Here is a 6,000-nt window from a genome sequence, read left to right as displayed (position 1 = left end):
GCATGACATCTAAAACTTTGACAGACTTTTATAGATGTGTAGTGGAAAGTATACTGAATGGCTGCATCACAACCTGCTATGGAAACACCAATGCCCTTGAATGGAAAGTCCTACAAAAATTAGTGGATTTGTCCCAGTCCATCGCAGGTAAAGCCCTTCCCACCATTGAGCACATCCTCATGAAACACTGTCACAGGAAAACAGCATCCATCACCAGGGACCCCACCACCCAGGACATGCTCTGTTCTCTCTGCTGCCTTCGGGCCTGACGACTCATAACACCATATTCAGGAACAGTTGCTACCCTTCACCCATCAGGCTCTTGAACCAAAGGGGATAATTTCACTCAGCTTCACTTGCTGCATCATTAAAACGTTCCCACTATCAGCGGACTCACTTTCAAGTACTCTTCGTCTCATGCTCTTGATATTTATTGCTTATTTATTTCTTCTTCTTATTATTTATTTTTCTTTGTATTTGCACAGTTTGTTGTCTTTTGCACACTGGTTGAACTCCCTAGTTGGTGCAGTTAATCATTGATTCTGTAATGGTTATTATTCTATGTATCGATGCGAGAAAATGAATCTCAGGCTTGTATATGGTGACACATATGTATTTTGATAATAGATTTTCTTTGACCTTTGAAATGAGTTTGTCACAGATCACATATCTGTGGATGATATTTTAGAAAATCTCAACTATCTTACATGTAGTAAAGACAATTTGGGTGCTATAAGGGTGAATCAAAGTCTACCTTACCACTTTAAAATGTTGCTTATTTGCTAGTTCTGGTATAGGAGAGTATTGAATATCGTAGGTAAATGTTTCTGAGGAATAAATTTCAGTACACAATTCTGTTCATATTGTCTTCGAAGGTCGAACATAATCTTACATAGATTTGGTGAGATTGACGACAGGTTAAGTCTTATCAGAATGGTAGCTAAAACATTCACTTTTTAAAAAATAATGTAAATTATAATTTTATTTTAATTAAAAAGGATGGAGTTAAGATGAAAATTACTGAGTGAGTTTATTCTAATAACAATGGGAATCTAATTCTGCAAGATGACGGAAGTAAAGCAATGGAAAAAATGGGACAGCGAGATATTTAAGTACAAAAGTTTTTAATCATGCATCACAGGAGTACGAGGAATGTGAGAAACCTTTCAGATGTTGTGCAGACATTAAAACTCTGTGGTCTGTGTCTGGTTAACTGGTGACTTCAGGATGGTGGAGAGCATTGACGCAAGCTTCCTGTGGGATCCTTCTGTATTGCAGCCAGTGCTGGCTGAGCTTTAAAAATGAACCTGAGGGAGAAGTCAGAGTAAGAATGATTTGGGCTGAGCTAAGCACATCTCCGCAGGGCCATGCTTTGCACAGTTGGACTGGATCACACTGACACAGTGAAAGCGTGGTGGCTCCAGCCTGGCGGGCCACTCAGCAGGTTGATGGATGTCCAAGGATCTTGCCACTGAGGCCAGTAAAATCAAGCCACAATGAGTTACAGTTTCCCAGTTTTCTTTCCTCCCCCACCCCCCACACTCACACAAACAGTCATTGCTATTAGAATTTCACAGCTCATTTTACGTCATTACTCATTCCTTCTCACAGTACATTTGGATGATTCTGCCGTATGGCATCAGTTTAATCATCCTCATTACATCAAATAAAACCAAAAATCTCTCAGTTCAATATTATTTTTAACAAGATAAAGCTTCTTTTAAAAGAAAAGCTTTCAAACTCACGACAGAATTTAATTCTTGCTTAAGTGTGAAGTCTGTCTTCGATCTATTTAATTGACTCCATTACATATCAGCATCCCCCTTATCAAACTAGGCAGTGAAATTTGGCAAAAAGGTTTCACTCCATAATGATTCTGGAGCAGGATTGTGTACTTGGTTCAAAGAGCAGGGGGAAGAAAAGCTGCAGTTGATAGAGATCTGATATAAAAACACAAAAAAGTTGGAAATACTCAGGTCTGGAGCACCTATATATACAGAGAGAGAGAGAGAGAGAGAGAGAGAGAGGAATGACCTCAGGTGGATGACCTTTCATTAGAACTGGGAAATGTTAAATAACAAATGTGTTTTATGTTGCAGAGAACAGGGAGGGGCGGAAAGAACAAACAAAATTATGGTGATAGGGTGGAGACCAAAGATAATAAATGACACAAGTGGTGGTGCGATTAACTCTGTTTCTATTTCTACAGACACTGCCTGTTGATTGTTTCCAGCACTATCTTCAATTTTTTTCGTGCCACTTTTAGCATTTGGCAACAGATTTGCCAAACTCTAATCACAAACAAGAGGAAATCTGCAGTTGCTGGAAATCTGAGCAACACACACAAAATGCTGGAGGAACTCAGCAAGCCAGGCAGCATCTATGGAAAAGAGTAGACGGTCGACATTTTGAGCTGAGACCAAAAAGAGATGAGAAGTTAGTGTAAGAAGGTGGGGGGGGGGAGGGAGAAATACAAGGTGAGAGGAAACTGGGAAGGGTGAAGTAAAGAGATGGGAAGTCAACTGGTGAAAAAGATAAAGGGTTGGAGAAAGGGGACTATACTTGAACTATACCTCTTCCCACCCTGTTCTTTGTAAAAATGCCACCCCCCTTCTCTCAAATTCTCCGTCTCCACTGCATCTGCTCTCAGGATGAGGCTTTTCATATCAGAACTAAGGAGATGTCCACCTTCTTCAAAGAAAGGGGCTTCTCTACTTCCACTATCAACACTGTTCTGAACCATATCTCTTCCATTTTGCACACATCTGCCCACACCCCATCCTCCCACCTCCCTTCGAGGGATAGGCTTCCTCTTGTCCTCACCTACCAACCCACCAGCCTTCCCAACCAGCACATAATTCTCCGTAAATTCTGTATTCTCCAACAGGATTCCACCACTAAGCCCAGCTTTCCCTACACCACTTTCTGCTTTCCGCAGGGACTCCCTTGTCCATTTGTCCTTCCCCACTGATCCCTCCCCTGGCACTTATCCTTGCAAGCAGAACAAGTGCTACACCTCCCCTTACACCTCCTCCTTCACTACCATTCAAAGGCCCCAAACAGTCCTTACAGGTAAGGTGACACTTCACCTGTGGGCCTTTTCGGGTCATACACTGTATCCAATGCTCCTGGTGTGGCCCCCTGTATATCGGTGAGACCTGACGTAGACTGGGAGACTGCTTCACCAAGCACTTATGCTCCATCTGCTGGAAAAAGTGGGATCTCCCAGAGGCCACCCATTTTAATTCCACTTCCCATTCCCATTTCGACAAGTTGGCAGCTTACTCAGCGGCAGGAGCAGTGCACAGTGAGGAGAATTCTCAAAAGTTGGCAGCGTTTGTTTAAAAGGTGCGCTTTACACGCATGTCATTCCAGCAGCCCAATCAGTGGCAAAGGTAGTGCAGGGAGGAGTAAATAAGACCGGCATAACAGTATTTCAGAGGAGTAAAGGAAATTACAGTGGTATGAGAGAGGAGTTGGCCAAAGTAAGTTGGAAGGGGATGCTGGCAGGAATGACAGCAGAGCAGTAATGGCTTGAGTTTCTGGAAAAATGAGGAAGGTGCAGGGTAGATTAGATTAGATTATGAGGACATGCAGTCCTCTTTTATTGTCATTTAGTAATGCATGCATTAAGAAATGATACAATGTTCCTCCAGTGTGATATCACAGAAACGCAAGACAGACCAAGACTGAAAAACTGACAAAAACCACATAACTATAACATATAGTTACAACGGTGCAAAGCAATACCGTAGTTTGGTAGAAGAACAGACCAAGGGCATGGTAAAAAATGTCTCAAAGTCTCTCGAAAGTCCCAACATCTCATGCAGACGGTAGAAGGAAGAAAACTCTCCCTGCCATGAGCTTCCAACGCCGCAAACTTGCCAATGCAGCATCCTGGAAGCCCCCGACCACAGTCCGACTCTCAGTCCGTCTGAAAACTTCAAGCCTCCGACCAGCCTTCTAACACCGAGCACCGAGCACCATCCCTGCTGAGCGCTTTGACCCCAGCTCCAGCCGCCAGCAACAGGCAAAACCGAGGATTTGGGGCCTTCCCCTCCAAAGATTCCCGATTGCACAGTAGCAGCGGCAGCGAACCGGGCATTTCAGAAGTTTCTCCAGATGCTTCTCCATGCTTCTCACATTTGTCTCCATCAACACACATCAAAGTCGTTGGTGAACGCAGCAGGCCAGGCAGCATCTCTAGGAGGAGGTACAGTCAACGTTTCAGGCCGAGACCCTTCGTCAGGACTAATTGAAGGAAGAGCTAATAAGAGATTTGAAAGTGGGAGGGGGAGGGGGGGTCCAAAATGATAGGAGAAGACAGGAGCGGGAGCCAAGAGCTGGACAGTTGATTGGCAAAAGGGATATGAGAGGATCATGGGACAGGAGGCCCAGGGAGAAGGAAAAGGGGGAGGGGGGGAAAACCCAGAGGATGGGCAAGGGGTATAGTCAGAGGGACAGAGGGAGAAAAAGGAGAGAGAGAGAGAAAGAATGTGTGTATATAAATAAATAACGGATTGGGTACGAGGGGGAGGTGGGGCATTAGTGGAAGTTAGAGAAGTCAATGTTCATGCCATCAGGTTGGAGGCTACCCAACAAAACAGACACTGCCTGTTGATTGTTTCCAGCACTATCTTCAATTTTTTTTTCGTGCCACTTTTAGCATTTGGCAACAGACTAAATGAATCATTAGAAGGGAAAAGATGAAATATCAAATGAATAAACAGTTGACATTTTGGGTTAAGACCCTCTTCAGGGCAGAAAAGGAAAGGGGTATATGCCAGAATAAGAAGGTTGGGGGAGGGGAGAGAAGGACAAGCTAGAAGCTGATAAGTGAAGCCAGGAGGATGGGAGAGGGGATGAAGTCTGCAAAGACAAGCTCCCAGGAAGGATCTGCTGAGTCTCAGCCCAAAACATCACTGAAAATAGATGTTGCCTTACCTGCTGAGCTCCCTCAGCATTTTGTGTGCATTGCTCTGGACATGCAGCATCTGCAGGATCCCCTGTGTTTATGATTTACTTCAGTTTCTGCAGTCTGCCTGGTAGGGTAGAGAGAAAATCTGTTGGGAAGGGAGCTCCGAAGTTTGAATCCAGGAGGGATAATGTCATGATACTGTGTGACCTGGAAAGGAACTTACAGGGGTGGTGTTCTAGTATGCCTCCTGCCCTTCCAGCAGGCAGATCTCTTAAGTATGAGAGCGTTGTTAGAGTGATTATTTCGAAATTATTTAGAGATGCAGCACAGTAACGGGTCCTTCTGGCCCAAAGAGTCCGTACTGCTCAATTACATGCACGTAACCAATTAACATGCTATTCCATACATCTTTGGAAAGTGTGAAGAAACCAGAGCACCCGGAGGAAACCCGCACGAAGTTACAAACTCCTTGTAGACAGCAACGAGATGTGATGTATACAGTCTATAGAATGCACTATAATTACTGGGTAATCTGTAAATTGTATACGTTTTAGTAACAGTGAGAGAGGAACGCGAGGAGTAAATATTTAACAAGGTGAAAGGGGTAAGCAGGCTGCTTTGTTCTGGTTGAAATCAAGCTTCATCTACGCAAGTGGAGAGTATTTTATCACAGGCATGCCTTCTAGATGGCAGATAATTTTGGGGAATTAGTAAGTCATTCACTGCAGGATATTCAAGTTCAAAGTTCAAAGTACATTTATTATCAAAGTATGTATGCTTTATGCAACCTTGAGATTTGTGTCCTTGTGGTCGGCCAAGAAAAAGGGAAACCCAATAAAACAAAAGAAGACTGTCAAACGTTCAGTGCACAGACAGAAAAAAAACCAGATCGTACAAACAATAACAGTATTCAGAACCGAAGTTCAGTGTAGAGTCCGGTGCTGATGGGACCGTGCACTCGTGTAACAAGTGTAACATTGTACAAAGCAGATAGACAGATTATGTTTTATTAAACATTTAATTGACAATAAAAATAATGATTTAGCTTCAGCTTAGAGATCTTTAAGCACAAATGCCACTGG

Source organism: Mobula birostris, chromosome 1, assembly GCF_030028105.1.
Source record: "Mobula birostris isolate sMobBir1 chromosome 1, sMobBir1.hap1, whole genome shotgun sequence".
NCBI classification, from domain to species: Eukaryota; Metazoa; Chordata; class Chondrichthyes; order Myliobatiformes; family Myliobatidae; genus Mobula; species Mobula birostris.
Note: the sequence above shows the minus strand (reverse complement) of the source record.